At 46.0% G+C, this 20,243-nt stretch overlaps 1 pseudogene; it reads right to left on the reverse strand.

Moving 5' to 3' along the window:
- Nucleotides 1–16,350: 16,350 nt before the first annotated feature.
- LOC118144755 (small nucleolar RNA U3) lies at nt 16,351–16,431 on the reverse strand (annotated as a pseudogene).
- Between the last annotated feature and the right edge of the window lie 3,812 nt (nt 16,432–20,243).

Raw genomic sequence — 20,243 nt, forward strand, 5'->3', positions numbered from 1 at the left:
GGGAATGTTTTTAGTTGTCTTGCTGATGGGAGGGGAGAGCTCCTGGCATTTAGAGTGCAGGACCCATGGATGCTAAATGTCTTCCAGTGCACTGGACAGTCTCCCCAAGAATTGCTCCATTACCACAAAATATTTAATGGGTGAAAAAGCCATTTATAATAATCTAAAGCCAGAATCTAACTCCATTTCATACATCAACACAAATTAGTCTTCTTTCTTTTTTCTGAGACAAGGTCTTACTACCGTTGCCCAGGCTGAAGTGCAATGGCACAATCATAGCTCACTGTAGCCTCCATCTCCCAGCCTCAAGTCATCCTCCTGCCTCAGTCCCCTGAGTAGCTAGAACTCCAGGTACACACCACCACGCCCAGCTCCTTTTAAAAAGTTAACCATGTTGCCCAGGCAGTCCTCCTGCTTCTGTCTCCCAAAGTGCTAGGATTACAGGCACAAGCCACCATGGCTGGCATAGTGTTAAAAGCGCTCGCGTTGAATGAAGAGACCCCGCAAACAGGCTTTGTATAAGCAACGTGGCTGTTTATTCACCTGGGTGCAGGTGGGCTAAAGCCAAAAAGGGAGTTAGCAAAGGGCGGTGGGATAGGAGTTGGTTTTATAGGTTAGGGCAAATCTTTTGGGAAAGGGGTAGGGGTGTTACGGAGTAAGATCAGTTACAGTGGTGGGGGTAGGGGCAAGGAGTATACATTACAATGGCGGGTGGGATAAGACACCAGAGTTGTTAAGATGGTAGGGTGGGGCGGCAGGATATTCACAGAGAAGAGCAGTTAAGATGGCAAGGTGGGCTGAGGAATATTCACATTATTGTAATAACAGTTAAGATGGCAGGGTGGGTTGATATCTGGGGGAAGCTCTGCTGGGTGATCAGGGATAATGGAGAATGCCGAAGCAGGGTTGGGGTGATCAGCCGAGGCAGGCAGGACTTTAGACTTTCTGGGTCCGGGCTTGCACATGGAGGCCTGACACCTAGTGTTTTTTACTGAATTTTCAGTAAGGTGACTATGTTGAAACCCCATCTCAAGGGGTGAAAGCAAACAGAACACACTGCCATGTGTGTACCTATGCAACTGTATTGCATGCTCTGCACATGTACCCCAAAACCTAAAATGCAATAAAAAAATAAGAAAAAAAAAAAGAAACCCCATCTCTACTAAAAATACAAAAAATTAGCCAGGAGTCGTGGCGCACGCCTGTAATCCCAGCTACTCAGGAGGCTGAGGCAGGAAAATCACTTGAACCCGGGAAACGGAAGTTGCAGTGAGCCGAGATCATGCCACTGCACTCCAGTCTGGGTGACAGAGCGAGACTCAGCCTCAAAAAAAAATAAAAATAAAAAACAAAAGCAGAGGAAGAATATACTTTGTTTTGCCTGGGAGTTTTGTTAAGAGTTGTTCATCCATCCTTAGAGAAAAGGAAATAATGGATGGCAACACCTCTTCTGATGTTAGAGCATCCCACACACAAGGTGCCTGCATTTGTAAGCCGCACTCTAGGTGGACAGACCGTCGTAGGTACTTCAATGTCAAACACAAGGCAAAACTGTGGACAAAATTCAGTTAAGTAGAGAATATTTGATTTCTCAAATCCAAGCACATTTCTTATTGGCAGGCCCATGCTTCTGAGACCCCTGTGTCTCAGGGAGCAGGACTAAGCATTTCCACACTGTAATGCGTGTTGTTTCATTTGATTTACTTTTCTTTTATGTCTCTCTTACATTCGTTTTCAAATTTGAGCGTTTGAGAATACCCTGGAGAAAACACAGATTGCTAGACCTAACCTCCCAGAGTTTCCAATTCACAAGGTTTGCTGTCAGGCTGGAAAATTTGCCCATCTAACGAATTCCCAGGCAATGCTGATGTTTCTGGTCTGGGGAGGATGGTCTGAGAACTACTGCCTATATAAATGCCATGGCTGCCCAGGCACGGTGGCTCATACCTGTAATCCAGCACTTTGGAAGGCCGAGGTGGGCGGATCACCTGAGGTCGGGAGTTCAAGACGAGCCTGACCAACATGGAGTAACTCTGTCTCTACTAAAAATACAAAAAATTAGCTGGGTGTGGTGACGCATGCCTGCAATCCCAGCTACTCAGGAGGCTGAGGAAGGAGAATCACTTGAACCCGGGAGGTGGAGGTTGCGGTGAGCCAATCTTGCCATTGCACTCCAGCCTGGGCAACAAGAGTGAAACTCCATCTCGAAATAAAATAAATAAATGCCATGGACTCATACCAAGAAATTCCTACCTAGACCTGATCTTGGTCTATGGACCTGAATCCTAAATCCCCCTGCTCTGGCCAGCCTGCTTTTCCACTCACCCCAACTTTTTTGGAGGCTGTCTCTACACTTTTCACTTCCTCTTAGAGCTGAGAGCCCTCTTCTTCCCCACAACTAACTCTTGCCAGACATCACCTCCAAAAAGCTTTCCCGGTCCCTTAAGTAGTGTCATTTCCAGGATCTCAAGCCTTCATCCTACCCTCAAACACACAGCAAGTGTCACTCTGCCTTGTCATAATGGGTACATTTCTCTGTCTTGTCCCATCACCATAGAGCCAGGAATGGTCCCTAAGAAAAGCCTCAGGAATCAGGCTGGGACCAGGGTGAGGGCGCAAGATGTAAGAGAGTACCCCCAAAAATTCAATGATTAAGGTAAATAATATTTTAATGCAACATTTTAGAAAATAAAAAATAATGCAAAATTTATGATAAATAAAATATTTACAATTTTCTTTTCTTTTTTTTTTTTTTTTTTTTGAGACTAGGTCTTACTCTGTCACCCAGGCTGGAGTGCAGTGTGACACAATCTCTGCCTCCCCGGTTCCAGCAATTTTCCTGCCTCAGTTTCCCAAGTAGCTGGGACTACAGACCCCTACTACCACACCTGGCTAATTTTTGTATTTTTAGTAGAGATGGGGTTTCACCATGTTGGCCAGGCTGTTCTCAACTCCTGACCTCCAGTGATCTGCCTGCCTCAGCCTCCCAAAATGTTGGGATTACAGGTGTGAGCCACCCGCCTGGCCAAAATATTTACAAAAATTTTTTAAGAGAGAGGGTCTTACTCTGTCACTCAGGACAAGGTACTGTGGTGCAATCTCAGCCCCGAACTCTTGGGCTCAAACCATCTTCCTGCCTCAGCCTCCCGCTGAGACTACAGGTGTACATCACCCCGCCTGGCTAACCTTTTGTTTTTGGCAGAAACTAGATCTTGCTATGTTGCCCAGGCTGGTTTCAAACTCTTGGCCCCACTCAATCCCCCTACCTTGGCCTCCTAAAGCATTGGGATTACTGGCATAAGCCACCACACCTGGTCAAAATATTAACATTTTGAATAAAAACTGAATCCATATTGTGTCACTGATTCTTCATTTACTTCAGACTTCAGTGCAGCTCAGCAAGGCTCTTATTCATCCTGTTGTTATTCGATCCAGTCTTTTACACTTTTGGCCATTCTAAAGCCTTTTGTGAAAATGGCCTGTGATAGGCCGGGTGTGGTGGCTCACACCTGTAATCCCAGCACTTTGGGGCAGGTGGATCACCTGAGGTCAGGAGTTCAAGACCAGTCTGGGCCAGCGTGGCAAAACCTCACCTCTACTAAAAATACAAAAATTAGCTGGGTATGGTGGCTTGTGCCTATAATCCCAGCTACTAGGGGCGCTGAGGCAGGAGGATCACTTGAACCCAGGAGGCAAAGCCTGCAATGAGCCAAGATTGTGCCACTGCACTCCAGCCTGGGCAACAGAGAGAGACTCTGTCTCAAAAAAAAAAGAAAAGAAAATGGCTTGTGGCTTAGTTGGGCATGGTGCACACCTGTAATCCCAGCTACCTGGGAGGCTGTGACAGGAGAATTGCTTGCAACCAGGAGGCTGAGGCTGCAGTGATCTGAGATCATGCCATTTTTGAGACTCTGTCCCCCCCCAAAAAAAAAAAAAAAAGGCCTGTCCAGTGGCCTCTGAGAAGGGTACGGTAGAAAAGGGGAAATGAAAGCTCCCAGGCCTCAGTCAGGGCAGGTCCCAAGAAGCCCTAGGAGTGGAGGAGGGGAACAAGCCAGAAGAGGCAGCTCTGAAGTCTTCTCCCCTGCAGTAGAGCCCTTTCCAATCAGTATCATCATTTTTCATCATCTAATGGTTTATTTAATGACCTTTGACCTCCTCCTTGTAGTCGCAGCTCACTTTTGCAACTACTAAAAAACAGTGAGTTATTGAGTTACTTGCTCTCTGCTAGGTACTATGCAAAGTACTTTGTGAGTTTGTGGGGGACATGATTTATTAACATGTGAATGTTCCCCCCCTTATACTCCAGGATCACCTCCTCCAGGAGCCTTCCTTGCTCCACAGCTGGGTTAGGTGCCCATTCTCTGTGCTCCTACAGCCCCCGTGCATTGGTGACAGTGGTACTGTGGGTCTGCCCTGGGCCCGTTCCTGGGTTGGGCCACTTTAGGTACATTCATTCTTGTCACCCTGTGATTCTCTTTGCATGAGTGAGGTAATTGACGCACAGAGTGGTTAAGGCACTGACCCCAAGTTATGTAACTAGGAAGTGGTGAACCTGGTATTCAAACCTATGTTTTTCTGCTTTAGAACTCAGGCAAAGACAGGTTCTTCCAGGACAGCCTCAGGAAGTATTGGTGCAAATAGTTCCTTTTTTTTTAAACATTTTTTTTTTGCCCTCTCAACCCAGCTTTTCCCAACTCCAGGAAGAACTGGGAAGAAAAGCGCCCCCCCCCTTTTTTTTTTGTGACGGAATCTTGCTCTGTTGCCCAGGCTGGAGTGCAGAGGCTTGATCTTGGCTCAATACAACCTCTACCTCCCAGGTTCAAGTGATTCTCCTGCCTTAGACTCCCAAGTAGCCGGGATTACAGGTGCCCACCACCACGCCCAGGTAATTTTTATATTTTTAGTAGAGACGGGATTTCACCATGTTGGCCAGGCTGGTCTCGAACTCCTGACCTCAAGTGATCCACCCACCTCGGCCTCCAAAAGTGGCGGGGTTACAGGCATGAGCCACCATGCCCAGCCAATGGTTCGTTTTTTAAAACATAATTTATAATTCCTCCTTAATTATTCATTTCAAAATGAAATTCAGAGGTAATAAAGCTCTGATAGGCTGAATAATGGCCCCAAAAATGTCCATATCCTAAATCCCTAGAATCCCTGCCTATGTTACCTTACATGCTAAGAGGGTTTTGCAGATGTGATTAAACTAAGGATGTTCAGATGGGGAGATTTTCCTGGAAGAGGCCTGAGAGGTCCTAGTGTAATCACAAGGGTCATAAGGAGGGAAGTGAGAAGGTCAGAGTCAGTAGTAGGAGATGTGATAATGGAAGTGAGGGATTGGAGTAAAGGAAGAGGCCACAATCCAAGGAATGCAGGCAGTTGCTAAAAGTGGAGAATGCCAAGAAATGAATTCTCCTTTCAGAGCCTCCAGAAAGAATGGGGCCCTGCTGATACCTTTTTTTTCTTTTTTGAGACAGGGTCTTGCTCACAGAGCTGTCACCCAGGTTGGAGTACAGTGGCATTATCATAGCAGCCCACTGCAGCCTCCACCTCCAGGGCTTCAGGGATCCTCCCACCTCAGCCTCCTGAGTAGCTGGGACTACAGACATACACCACTATGCCCAGCTGAGTTTTAAAGGTTTTTTTTGTTCTTTTAAGAGATGAGGGTCTCAGCTGATGCAGTGGCACATGCCTGTAATTCCAGCACTTTGGGAGATATAGCAGGCAGATTTCTTCAGCCCAGGAGTTCAAGACCAGACTAGACAACATGGCAAAACTCCTATGTGTCTCTACAAAAAAAAAAAAAAATAGAAAAAATTAACTGGGCATGGTGGCATATGCCTGAGGCTGAGGTGGGAGTATCATCTGAGCCTGGGAAATCAAGGCTGCAGTGGGCCATGATCATGCCACAGCACTCCAGCCCGGTTTATGGGTGAGACCCTGTCTCAAAAAATAAATGAGGGTCTTGCTATGTTTCCTAGGCTGGTCTTGAACTCCTAGGTTCAAGCAGTTCTCCTGCCTCAGTTACCCCAGTGGCTGGGATTACAGGCAGAAGCCACCATGTCCAGTCCTGGCAACATCTTGATTTTAGACTTCTGATCTCTACAACTGCAAAAGAATAAATTTATGTTGTTTTTCACTGGCAATCAGTACTTGTAAAAAAAAATAAGAAAATAAATAAAAATAAATTTATGTTGTTTTAAGCCACTAAATCTCTGGGAATTTATTACAGCAGCCATAGGAAATGGATATAAGACTCAATCTCCATTTGGGCTTTAAAAAACATATCATTATGATGCCATTACCCAGTATGTTCCAGGCACTTCCCAAGCATTGTGCCATTTTCTCATTCACTCAGCTCACCCAACAAACTGTGTCTGTTGCTCTCCTGGGCACTAGTCTAGGAATCTGGGGTCCAGCAGTGAACAAAATGGAATCACTGCCCTTGAAGAGCATTCAATCAAGTGGGAAATATAGCTTTAAAAAATGCATGCAAATATGTTTAAAATCATATATGGTAAATATATTGCATTTAAATGAATTAATAGGCTGGGCGTGGTGGCCTATGTCTGTAATCCCAGCACTGTGGGAGGCCAAGGCCAGAGGATCACTTGAAGCCAGGAGTTTGAGACTAGCCTGACCAATATGGTGAAACCTCATTTCTCCTAAAAATACAAAAATTAGCCAGTCGTGGTGATGGATGCCTGTAATCCCAGGTACTCGGGATGCTAAGGCACAAAAAGCTTTTGAACCTGGGAGGCAGAGGTTGCGGTGAGCCAAGGTCATACCACTGTACTCCAGCCTGGGTGACAGAATGAGACTCTGTCTCAAAAATAATTAATTAATTAATTAGATGAATTAAGAACAAGGGTCTTAGAACATGATAGGCACTGATATGTGTCAAATAAATGAAATATGATGTCCAATTGTGCAAAGAGCTTGAGAGAAAAACAAAGCAGGTAAGAGCAGAGCAATGGATGCCATTTAGACTAGTGGTCAGGGAACCTTCTGAGTGAGGTGACATTTGAGCAGAGGAATCACTGTGACAACCCCACCAGGGAGGTAAAGAAACGCTGGGATCCGTCTGGTTCATTCAAACTGGCCTCCCCACTTAGGAACTGTGACATTACGGGTCAGGTACTTTTTCTGAGACCCACTTTCTTTCTTGCCGTGTCATCCAGGCTGGAGCGCAGTGGTGTGATCTTGGCTCACTGCAACCTCCTCCTCCCAGGCTCAAGTGATCCTTCCACCTCCGCCTCCTAGCTAGGATTACAGGTGCACACAACCACACCCAGCTAATTTTTGTGTTTTTAGTAGTGATGGGGTTTCACCATGTTGGCCAGGCCAGGCTGGTCTCAAATTCCTGACCTCAGGTGATCTGCCCACCTTGGCCTCCCACAGTGCTGGGATTACAGGCATAAGCCACCACACCTGGCCAAGACTCACTTTCTTTCTCTGTAAAATGGATATGAAAGTGATAGTGCCCAGCCGGGCACGGTGACTCACACCTGTAATCCCAGCATTGTGGAAGGCCAAGGTGGGCAGATCACTTGAGGTCAGGAGTTCAAGACCAGCCTGTCCAACATGGTGAAACCTGGTCTCTACTAAAAATACAAAAATTAGCCAGGTGTGGTAGTGGGTGCCTATAATCTCAGCTATTCAGGAAGCTGAAATAGGAGAATGGCTTGAACCCAGGAGGCAGAGGTTGCAGTGAGTCGAGATCCCACCACTTCACTGCAGCCTGGGCAACAGAGCAAGACTCTGTCTCAAAAAGAAAATGGTGGTGCTCACCTCACAGCTTGGTTGTGACAATGGAAAAGCATAGTATGCAGGAAAGGCCCAGTGTGCTGTCCTATTTACTGATAGTACCTAACCTAGTGGGTTGAATTGTTTCCCTGCAAAAGATGTTAACCCACTAGTCCCTGTGAATGGGACCTTATTTAGAAATGAGGTCTTTGTAGTGATCAAGTTAAGATGAGGTCATTGGGGCGGGGTCCTATTCCCATATGACTGTGTCCTATGAAAAGGGGAAATTTGGGCCAGGTACAGTGGCTCGTGCCTGTAATCCCAGCACTTTGGGAGGCCGAGGTGGGTGGATCACAAGGTCAGCAGTTGCCCACATAGTGAAACCCTGTCTCTACTAAAAATACAAAAAATTAGCTGGGTGTGGTGGTGGGCACCTGTAATCTCAGTTACTCAGGAAGCTGAGGCAGGAGAATTGCTTGAACCTGGGAGGTGGAGGTTGCAGTGAGCTGAGATCACACCATTGCATGCCAGCCTGGGCAACAGTGAGAGACTCCATCACAAAAAAAAAAAAAAAAAGGAAAAGGAAAGGTGAAATGTGGACACAGAGACACGGGAAAATGCTTTCTGAAGGTTGGAATTGTGCTGCCACCAGCCCAGGAGCCCCCGAGACGGTCAGCAGACCACCAGAAGCTGGGACTGAGAAGGGAAGAACAGATTCGCATGGCCTTCTGGAGAAACCCACAACTTGATTTCGGACTTCCAGGCTCCAGATCTGTGAGACAGTACATGCCTTTGTGGCACTTTGTTACAGCAGCCATGGGAAATGAACTCATCTAACATTATCATTTCATTAGCTGCAGAAAATGAGTCTCAGAGCAAAGCTAGGGTTTGAACCCAGGCCAACTAGACTCCAGGCCCCATGCATAGGCTGTCAGCCTTTCCAACCTGGGAGGTGACAGTTTGGATGTGCCACTCTATGCAGGGAATGGTGCTCAGAGGACTCAAATGTGGGAGTCAGGTATCTGGGGCTCCTGATGAAGCATCACTCTGGGTGGGTTGATAGGTACTAGCAGTCAGGCAATTGAGGGACCTCTGCCCCTGTGTGGAGCTGGCAGAAGCCTCCCTTCCTCTACCCATCCCTTCATTTAACCTGCTTGCCAGATCCAGGTCTTCCTTGGCTTCTGCCGGGGGTATATTCACTGACTTTGCCTTTTATTCACTGTGTGATCACAGGCAACACATTGACCCTTGCTGGGCCTCAGAATCTCAACTCTTGGTGGGGTGCAGTGCCTATAATCCCAGCACTTTGGGAGGCCAAGGCAGGTGGATCACTTGAGTCCAGGAGTTAGAGAGCAGCCTGGCCAACATGGTGAAAACCTGTCTCTACCAAAAATACAACAATTAGCCAGGCATGGTGGTATACACCCATAGTCCCAGCTGCTGGGCAGGCTGACACATGAGAATCACTTGAATCCAGGAGACAGAGGTTGCAATGAGCCAAGATCATGCCACTGCACTCCAGCCTGGGTGACGGAGTGAGACTCTGTCTCAGAAAACAAACAAACCAAAGAATCTCAACTCTTAATATAGAATGATTAAATGTCCTATGGAAAAGGATTGGTTAGATCAATTGGATATATACATATGATGTCCCTCCTATATGATACATATGATAAGCCCTCAATGATCCTCATCTCCTGATATTCATGCCCTGTTCACATAACAAATAGAACTGACCTGCCAGGCGTGAGGGTTCACGCCTGTAATCCCAGCACTTTGGGAGGCCGAGGTGGGCGGATCACCTGGGGTTGGGAGTTGGAGACCCGCCTGACCAACATGAAGAAACCTTGTCTCTACTAAAAATACAAAATTAGCCAGGCATGGTGGTGCATGCCTGTTGTCCCAGCTACTTGGGAGGCTGAGGCAGGAGAATCGCTTGAACCCGGGAGGCAGAGGTTGCAGTGAGCTGAGATTGCACCATTGCACTCCAGCTTGGGAAACAAGAGTGAAACTCCATCTCAAAAAAAGAAAAAAACAAAAAGCAACTGAGAACTGACCCGTGTAACCACTAGGATATCACAGATAGGACAGCATGTGACTTCTGAGGCTACGGGTCATAAAAGACACTGAAGCTGCTGTCTTGCTCTCTCTTGGATTTTTCATTCTGGGGGAATCCAGCTACCACGTCATGGGGACATTTAGAACATTTAAGCACCCAGAGAGAGAGGGCCACATGGCAAGAAACTGAGGCCTCCTGCCATCATGCAGCACTAACCTACTGCCATGTGAATGTGCCACCTTGAAAATGGATCTTCAGCCCCAGTCAGGCCTGCCTTCATTCATTTAGACAGGATCTATTTCTGTCTCCCAGGGTGGAGTGCAGTGGCACCATTTTGGCTCACTTGTAACCTCTGCCTCCTGGATTTAAGCGATTCTCATGCTTCAGTCTCCCTAGTAGCTGGGATTACAGGCATGCGCTACCATGCCCAGCTAATTTTCATATTTTTAGTAAAATTTTTGTTTTTAGTAAAAATACAAAAAATTAGCTGGGCATGGTGGTGTGCGCCTGGAGTCCCAGCTATTTGGGTGGCTGAGCTAGGAGAATTACTTGAACTGCACTCCAGCCTGGGCTACAGAAAAAGACTCCACATCAAAAAAAAAAAAAAAAAAAAAGGCTGGATGTGGTGGCTTATGCCTGTAATCCCAGCACTTTGGGAGGCCCAAGCATGTGGATCACCTGAGGTCAGGAGTGATCAATATGGTGAAACCCCATCTCTACCAAAAATACAAAATTAGCCAGGCGTGGTGGTAGGCGCCTGTAGTCCCAGTTACTTGGGAGGCTGAGTCAGGAGAATTACTTGAACCCAGGAGGTGGAGGTTGCAGTGAGCCGAGATTGCACCACTGTACTCCAGCCTGGGCAACAGAGTGAGACTCGGTTCCCCCCTCACCCCCAAGAAACCTTCAAAAGTTATAGAAAGACTGTGTGAATAATTTTTAATATGAAGCAAGGGTGAGAGATGAAGCAGGGTTTCTAAACATGACTATAACCACATAAAAATACATTATAAAACCACACACCAAAACACACACACACACACACACACCCTCCACTATAAAGAAATGGTAATGCAAAAAGCATAAAGGACAAAAAAAAAATGAAGTAGATTTGACTACAAAAAAGTTTTTGTTTTTGTTTTTTTTAGAATTAGAGTCTTGTTTTTTCGCTCAGGCTGGTACAATCATAGCTCACTGCCAACTGAAACTCCTGGGCTCAAACGATCCTCCCGCCTCTGAAACTGCCTTTGCAGAAATGATAACTGAGAAAATTATGACAGTGTAAGAGATCTGACATGACTGACTCCATCTTGCTTCTAACCTCCAAGCTGTCCTTGTGTATTCCTGGGCATAGGCCAGGCTAACTTTGGGAGGAATTTAGTTTATAGTTTAACTTTCTCAAAGTTTAATTAAGATGTTAATAAACCATTTTCCAAAACAAACCCCCTTCCTGCCTGGGGAGTAGACTGCCTTTGCACGACTAACAATTATTATAGCTCCCAGATTAGAAATTATGGTTTAGGAGTCATGCAGCTGAAGGCTGCAAGATTCTAAACCTCCCAAATTGCTCCTGGGGATAACAACACTGTTGTAAAACCTAAGGTCAGTGCTCCAGATATTTTTCAGACCTCACACTCAATAGATTGGCTGGCACCACCCAAATGGATTAACAGTTTCCTCTGATCTGTGGTCCCCACCCAGAAACTGACTCAGCACATGAGGACACCTTCAACTTCCTCTGATTTTATCTCCGTCCCGAACAATCAACACTCCCCTACTTGCTGACCACCTACCCACCAAATTACCCTTAAAAACTCTGATCCTGGCAGGGCACAGTGGCTCACACCTGTAATCCCAGCACTTTGGGAGGCCAAAGCAGGCGGATCACCTAAGGTCAGGAGTTCAAGACCAACCATGGCCAACATAGTAAAACCCCATCTCTACTAAGAATACACAATTAGCCAGGTGTGGTGGGGGGTGCCTGTAATTCCAGATACTCAGGAGGCTGAGGCAGGAGAATCACTTGAACCCGGTTTGCAGAGGTTGCAGTGAGCCAAGATCGCTCCACTGCACTCCAGCCTGGTGGCAAGAGTGAAACTCCATCTCAAAAACAAACAAAACCCACAGAAAACAAACTCCAAACCCTGATCTTAAACACTTTCTCTATTGCAATTCCCCTGACTTGATAAATCTGCTCTGTCTAGAGAGCAGGCAAAAAGAATCCATCGGGCACTTGCACCTCAGCCTCCTGAGTAGCGGAGATTACAAGTTCAAGCCACAGCTAAAAAAGTTTTCAAACCTTTGTAGGACAGACAAATTGGAGAAAATATTTGCAACAAAGGGATGACACACATGCATATAAAGAGTTCTTTCAAGTTAATAAGAAAAATAACCAACATACCTCAATAGAAAAATGGGGAAAAAGAATAGGCACTTTACAAAGAAAGGCCAATGGACATGAAACTTCCTCATCTCCTTAGCAGGGCTCCGATTAAGGTGGGGAGGAGGGAGGATGCAAAATTTAAGGAGGATCTCACTCTCTGGGCCATGGAAGTGCACAGTGGGCATCTGAGAGTAAATGCCTCCTTAAATGTGTAAATTGTTAGAGTCCTAGATGGCGGTCTGGCAAAATGGATCACTATTTTAAATGTACAAACCCTGGCGCAATGATTCCATTTTTAGGAACTGACCTTATGGAAACAATTAGGCGAGTGTGCCAAGAAACACATCTAAGATATTTTTAATGTCAACAAACTAAAAATGACAGGTAAATTCAACCCTATGGACTGACTTTGAAAATTGTTACATCTGGCTGGGCATGGTGGCTCACCCCTGTAATTCCAGCATTTTTGGGAGATCAAGATGAGAGGATCGCTTGAGCCCAGGAGTTCAAGACCAGCCTGGGCAACATAGGGAGACCCATCTCTATAAAAAAAAAAAAAAAAAAAAAAGTAAAAATTAACCAGGTTGGTGGTGCATGCCTGTAGTTCTAGCCACTCAGGAGGCTGAGGAGGGAGGATCACTTGAGCCCCAGAAGTCAGGTCTACAGTCAAAGCTGCCCAATGGATTCTCTTTGCCCATTGTCTAATGGTGATTGGGCCACTGCACTCCAGCCTGGGCAATAGAGTGAGATCCTGTCTCAAAAAAGAAAAAAATAGTTAAATCCATGTACATTGGTATCCTGTGTAAAAATGATGCCATCCTGTAGTCCCAGCTACTTGGGAGGCTGAGGCAGAAGAATCGTTTGAGTGCAGGAATTCGAGGCTTCAGTGAGCTGTGTTTGCACCGCTGCACTCCAGCCTGGGCAACAGAGCAAGACCTTGTCTCTAAATTAAAATAATAAGGATGTCACTGTTCTACAGTGGTTGTGGAAAGAGGCTCAGGGTATACCATATTGGCAAGTAAAGAGAGGAACCAACATAGGTCACATGACCCTATTTTTGTCACCTGCCTGTGTTTATGTTAACTTTTGGAAATATTTGCCCAAAATAATGGTCCTTATTTCCTGGTGGTGGGATTAGCTGCAGGGGATTTTCACTTTCTTCCTTATGCCTTCTACATAAATACTTGAAATACTTAAATACTGCTGCATACAGGTGATTCAAGCTAATTTTGTTTGTGAAAGACAGTGGAGTTAACCTATTATTTGGTAACTCCTGGCCCCATCAGGGTTGACTCCTGCAGAGATTCTCCAGGTAAATGATGTTTTTGCCCTGGCCTGACTGCATTTCAGAACTACCCAGAGGTCCTTTTGCTTATCAACCACCCAGTGGGGTCAAAAGGACTTGACTTCTACAATTCCAGCTAAATAAACAGAAATTGCTTTCAAAGGTCTAGGGCCTCCCGTTACTAGGACCGGTGAAGTTTGGACGTCAGGGTAGTGGAAAGGGCCTTGGTCCCACAGGGCTCTCTCAGTGCACCTAAGTTTCCCTAACTGTAAAATGGACAGATTCAACCATATCAGTATTTCTCAACTTTTTCTTCTCTTTTCTTTTCTTTTGAGACAGGTTGTCGCTCTGTCACCCAGGCTGGAGTGCAGTGGTGAGATCTCAGCTCCGTACAGCCTCAACCACCCAAGCTCAATCAGTCCTCCTACCTCAGCTCTCAAGTAGCTGGGACTACAGGCAGGTGCCATCACAGTCGGCTAATTTTTTGCTTTTTTTTTTTTTTTTTTTTTTTTTCTGTGGAGGTGGGGTTTCACCATGTTGCCCAGGCTGGTCACAAAAACTCCTGGGCTCAAGAGATCCTCCTGCCTCAGCCTTTCAAAGTGCTGCAATTACAGGTATGAGCCACCGCTCCTGGCCGACTTTTTCTTAAACTCACTCTCCTTTCTAATAAAGATGAAATTTTCACATCCTTCCTAGCAGGTATCTTTCTCCTTATTCCAATAGCCAAGAAAATACTGTGGAACTTCACTTTCTGTAGTTTATATCATGAAAACAATAGTTGTCTCCCAAACTCATTTTCCAAATTAAATAATAATACTAAATATGCTTGTTTGTCCATAGTGCAGGAGTTTCTGAACCCACCTGGTCACCTGATCACCTCCAATCCTGGTCACTGATGCCTGAGGCCTTTCTCTGGCTCTCAGTTAAACGCTATGGAGTAGTTGCCGAGTACCCCAGTTCTGGACACAAACAGCCTGGATGAGGGGTGCCAGATAAAATACAGGGCATTCTGGACACAGTGGCTCACGCCTGTAATCCCAGCACTTTGGGAGGCCAAGTGGGTAAATCACTTGAGGCCAGGAGTTCAAGACCAGTCTGACCAACATGGTGAAACCCTGTCTATAGTAAAAATACAAAAATTAGCCAGGTGTGGTGGCACATGCCTGTAATTCCAGCTACTTGGGAGGCTGAGGCACAAGAATCACTTGAATCACGGAGGCAGGGTTTGCAGTAAGCTGAGATCACATCATTACACTCCAGCCTGAGCAACAGAGTGAGACCCTGTCTCAAAAACAAAAACAAACAGGGTGTCCTGGTATTTATTTCCTAGATCTGGCAACCCTAACCTGGGCTCGCATTTGCGCCTCTGCCTCTAGGCAGCGTGACTATGAGTATGATCTGTCTTGCCTTTTTTCTTTTTCTCACCCTCTTTCTCTTTATTCTTCTTTCCTTCTTCCCTCCTTGCCTGCCTGCTTTCTCTCTCTCTCTCTCTTTTGTTTTTTTTGAGACAGAGTCTCACTCTGTCACCCAGGCTGGAGTGCAATGGCGCAACCTCAGCTCACTGCAACCTTTGCCTCCTGGGTTCAAACGATTCTCTGCCTCAGCCTCTGAGTAGCTGGGATTACAGGTGCCCACCACCACGCCTGGCTAATTTTTGTATTTTTTTAATACAGACAGGGTTTCACTATGTTGTTCAAGCTGGTCTCAAACTCCTGACCTCCTGATCCGCCCGACTCGGCCTCCCAAAATGTTGGGATTCGGTGAGCCACCACATCCAGCCTTCTCTCATTTTTCTTCCTCCGTCTCCTCCCCTCCACTTTCTCCCTCCTTCCTTCCTCTATTCCTTACTTCCTCTCTCCTTTTCTCTTTCTTCTCTAATTGTGTTAAGTGCATTAATCTTAATTTTAAATATGCAGCTTGATGAATTTTTACATATGCATAAACCCCTGCAACCACTACCCAGATTAAGGGGCACATTTCCAGCCTCCCAGAACATTTTCTCCTGCCTCTTGCTGATCAGTATCTCCCCCAGACGTAACTGCTCTTCCCATAGCCTCTGTTATTGTCAATTAATTTTGTATGTTCTTGAATTTCATAAAAACGGAAGGATACAATATGAGCTCTTAAGTGTCTGGCTGCTTCTTCTCCTCCAAATGACTGAGATTCATTCGGGTTACTATATATAACAGTATTTTTCCTTTCATTGCTGCATAAAATTCCATTGTGTAATTTTGTTGTTTTGGTGGGGGAGTTGTTTGTTTTCTGAAAACATCACTATTTGTTTATCTATTCTCTGTCTCATAGACATTTGGGTTGTTTACCGTTTGGGGTGTAAACTCAAAATAAAATCCTAAGGGTCCACTGAATGAACACCCTTTCTTGGCAAAGGGAACCCCAGAAAAACTAAAAACTTGGTTCCCAGCCATGATGGGACAGGAGGTCAGACACACCACGTTACACTCCCTTCCTTCCTTTTGTGATTTAAATACAAGAACTGTACAGCATTCATGCTAAAATAGAGGGTCGGATGTGGTGGCTCACACCTGTAATCCCAGTATTCTAGGAGGCTGAGGCAGGCAGATCACATGAGGCCAGGAGTTTGAGACCAGCCTTGGCAACATGGTGAAATTCCATTGCTACAAAAAAAGAAGAAGAAAATGCAAAAATTAGCCAGGTGTTGTGACGTGTGCCTGTGGTCCCAGCTACTGGGGAGGCTGAGGTGAGAGGATCTCTTGAGCCCAGGAAGCAGAGGTTACAGTGAGTTGTGATCATTCCATTCCACTCTAGCATGGGTAATAGAGTGAGATTCTGTCTCAAAAAGGAAAAAAAAAGATCGTAAGACTGACAGCACAGACTCTTTTTTGTTTTTTGGGTTTTTAAAATTTTTAAATTCTTTTAAACACGTTCAGAGAAACTTCTCTAGTAACAAACTACAGAAATGATCCCTGAAAGTATAGTCTTAGAACAGACTCTTTGTGGCAATAAGATACCAAATTACAAACATGGCCTAAGGCCACATTGGGCAAAGGTTAAGTCACATGCCCCTACCCTTAAGGAATAAACCATGTTCTAATTGTGATAAGAGAGTTTTATTTTTCAAGTATGATCTCAAGAGAAGCAATATTAAACAATGACAATTCATCCAGCTCACAGACTCCCAACTGACACCCTGTTCCACCAGTCTTTGGTGGAACTACAGCTTTGGTTGAACAAGAGACTGATTTTAGTAACTTTCTCCTCATAAGAAGACCACTGACCATGAACTGCTTCTGGTGGGGTCACAGAAACCATCCACTCATGTGCCTGCATTTCCTGCAAAGACCTTTTGAGGGTAGGTTCTAACTGTAATACATTGATTGATTGATTGAGACAGGGTCTTACTCTGTTGCCCAGGCTGGAGTGCAGTGGCACAATCACAGTTCACAGCAACCTCTGCTTCCTGGGCTCAAGCAATCCTCCTACCTCAGCTTCCCAAGTCGCTGGGACTACAGGTACACACAACTGTGCCCGGCTACTTCTTGTATTTTTTGTAGAGACGGGGGTTTCAACATGTTGTCCAAGCTGGTCTCAAACTCCTGCGCTCACGCGATTCGCCCACCTTGGACTCCAAAAGTGCTAGGATTACAGGCATGAGCCACCATATCTGGCTTAATTGTAACACATTTAAATGTTAAGTCTCCACTCCAAAGTGAACATGCGCTGTATGTTACATGCACATTTGTTCATACACATGTGTTGGGACCACCTTCATAAATAAATATTCATAGCTTCTCCTGTAACCTGCTGAATATATCATTCAGCCAACCCCTTCAGCACAGAGCTCCGAGTGCAACCCTCCTCCTTCAAAGTGCCTGTCTCCTGTCTTGGTGGGAGGCATACTTCCCAGCCTGTGGGCTGCTCACCTTGCAGGCTGTAACCCCTTATAAGAAACAAAGTCTCTACTCCTCTCTGAACTTACACATGTGTGATTTCTTTTTTTTTTTTTGAGACGGAGTCTTGCTCTTTTGCCAGGCTGGAGTGCATTGGCATGATCTTGGCTCACTGCAACCTCTGTCTCCCAGATTCAAGCTATTCCCCTGCCTCAGCCTCCTGAGTAGCTGGGACTACAGGTGCACACCACCACACCCGGCTAATTTTTTGTATTTTAGTAGAGACAGGGTTTCACTACAGCCAGAATGGTCTTGATATCCTGATCTCATGATCCTCCCACCTCAGCCTCCCAAAGTGCTGGGATTACAGGTGTGAGCCACTGTGCCCAGCATATTTTTTTATTTTTGTTTTTTTTTTAGTTAACAGGGGCTATGAACATTCTTATAGATACCTTTTGATTGATGTACATTTTCAGTTATCTTGGTATATACATAAGCGTGGGCATGATAGATATTAGGATAGGCATCTTTAACTTCAGTGGATGCTAGAGCAAGTTTCTGAATTTCAGCTCTGAAATGGGGATGATAATAACAGCACCTGCCTTATAGGGCTGTTTCAAGATTCAAAGAGAAAATCTGGGTAAGGCTGGGTGCAGTGGCTCACACCTACGATCCCAGCACTTTGGGAGGCCAAGGCGGGCAGATCACCTGAGGTCGGGAGTTTGAGACCAGTCTGGCCAACATGGTGAAACCTCGTCTCTACTAAAAATAAAAATTAAAAAAAAAAATGAGCCAGGCGAGATGGCGTGTGCCTGTAATCCCAGCTACTTGAGAGGCTGAGGCAGGAGAATCTCTTGAATCTGGGAGGCAGAGGTTGCAGCGAGCCAAGATGGCACCACTGCAATCCAGCCTAAATGACAGAGTGAGACTCCATCTCAGAAAAAAAAAAAATAAATAAATAAAATAAAATCCGGGTACAGTATTTAGAATTGGTACACTGAAATTTGCAAAGCACGAATTATTGCTGGGATGGCAGTGGGGAGCATGAAGATAGCGGGCTAACTTTATGAATGTTTAAGTGTTCCCATCATGAATGAAACACACAAGGAACTTTGTAAGGGTCATATGATATATAAGTGATACATGACTATTGTATAAAAATTCAAACTAGTTGGAAAGATATAAAGTAAAAAGTGGTTTTCACTTGGTCCGTTTTTTATTATTGAAGGAAAAAAAATGTGAGAGTGTGATAGCATGGTGGCTTATGCCTATAATCCTAACCTGTTGGGAGGCGGGATTGGGATGACTGCTTGAGGCCAGAAGTTTGAGACCAGCCTGGGCAAAATAGCAAGAACCTGTCTTTACAAAATATAAATAATGTAGCTGGGTGTTGTGGCATGCATCTATAGTCCTGGCTACTCTGGAGGCTGAAGCAGAAGAATTGCTTGAGCCCAAGAGTTCAAGGCATCATTGCACTCTGGCTTGGGTGACAGATCGAGACCCTGTCTCTCTTTTTTTTTGAGACAGGATCTCACTCTGTCACCCAGGCTGGAGTGCAGTGGCTTGATCTTGGCTCGCTGCAACCTCTGTCTCCCAGGTTCAAGAGATTCTCTTGCCTCAGCCCCTTCAGTAGCTGGGATTATAGACATGTGCCACCAGGCCCGGCTAATTTTTGTATTTTTAGTAGAGATAGGGTTTCACCAACCTATTAGCCAGGCTGGTCTCGAACTCCTATCCTCAAGTGATCCATCCATCTCAGCCTCCCAAAGTGCTGGGATTACAGGCATGAGCTATGCACCAACCTGCCCTTGTTTCTCTTCTTTTTCTTTTTTCTTTTCTTTTCTTTCTTTTTTTTAGAATTTCACTCTGTTTCCCAGCTGGTGTGTGCAGTGTTGCCATCTCAGCTCACTGCAACCTCTGCTGCCCAGGTTCAAGTGAGTCTCCTGCCTCAGCCTCCTGAGTAGCTGGCATTACAGGCACACGCCTCCCCACTCCCGGCTGATTTCTTTGGTTTTTTTTTACTAGAGACGGAGTTTCACCATGTTGGCCAGGCTGGTCTTGAACTCCTGACCTCAGGCGATCTATTCACCAGGGCCTCCTAAAGTGTCGGGATTACCGGCCTGAGCCACTGTGCCCAGCGGATGCTGTCTCTTAAGAAAAAATACTATGTCCTGAGTATTTTGCAGGCATTTTCTGATTTCATCTTCACCTTTTTAATTGATGATTCTAAAGGCAGGGTGTTAGAGGCCGGATTGCTAAAGCTGACCCAAAGAAGAAAGCCTCCCTCTGGGCTGCTTGGTCTCTCTCTCAGGCCTCAGTCTTCCCATCTGTACAGTCAGGTCTCTGGGCTCTAAAAACAGCAGCTCCATGTCTATCCCTGGCAGAGCAAGGGTCTGAAGTCCTGTCGCTTGTGTCTCTGGGATATGGGAGCAAAGAGCCACACATCCTCAAGGCCCACACAGGCGTCACCTCCAGTCTCTCCTTGGCCTCATCCCCCAGCGTCCTGGAATGGCATTGGGCTTGCCCTGGGAGCCCCAGTCCTGTGCCTCTGCTCTCCCCTCAGGGGCTGCCAGGCTGACCACCCCCCCCCCCCGCAGGCCAGACACACAGTGCACCAGGGAACGTCCCAACCCTCCCCCAGGGTGGCAGCAGGAAGAGCGAAGAAAGGGGATCCTCTCCAGCTGGCCAGAAAGACAGGCCCTCCACGAATGCTGGTCCACCCTCCCCAGAGGCCTGTCCACAGGGGCTTGAGATCAGCCAGAAAAGTCAGGCAACTTTTCAGTGACGGGGAGTGAGGGTAGGCGAGGTCTCCCAGCTGGGCCTGGGTCCAGTCTCTGTGGGCAGTGCAGTGCCGAGCCCCACCCCTTGAGCTGTCCACAGCTCCAGACTTTGCCCCTGCGCTCC

This window comes from Callithrix jacchus, chromosome 9 (assembly GCF_049354715.1).
Source record: "Callithrix jacchus isolate 240 chromosome 9, calJac240_pri, whole genome shotgun sequence".
In the NCBI taxonomy this organism is placed as follows: domain Eukaryota; kingdom Metazoa; phylum Chordata; class Mammalia; order Primates; family Cebidae; genus Callithrix; species Callithrix jacchus.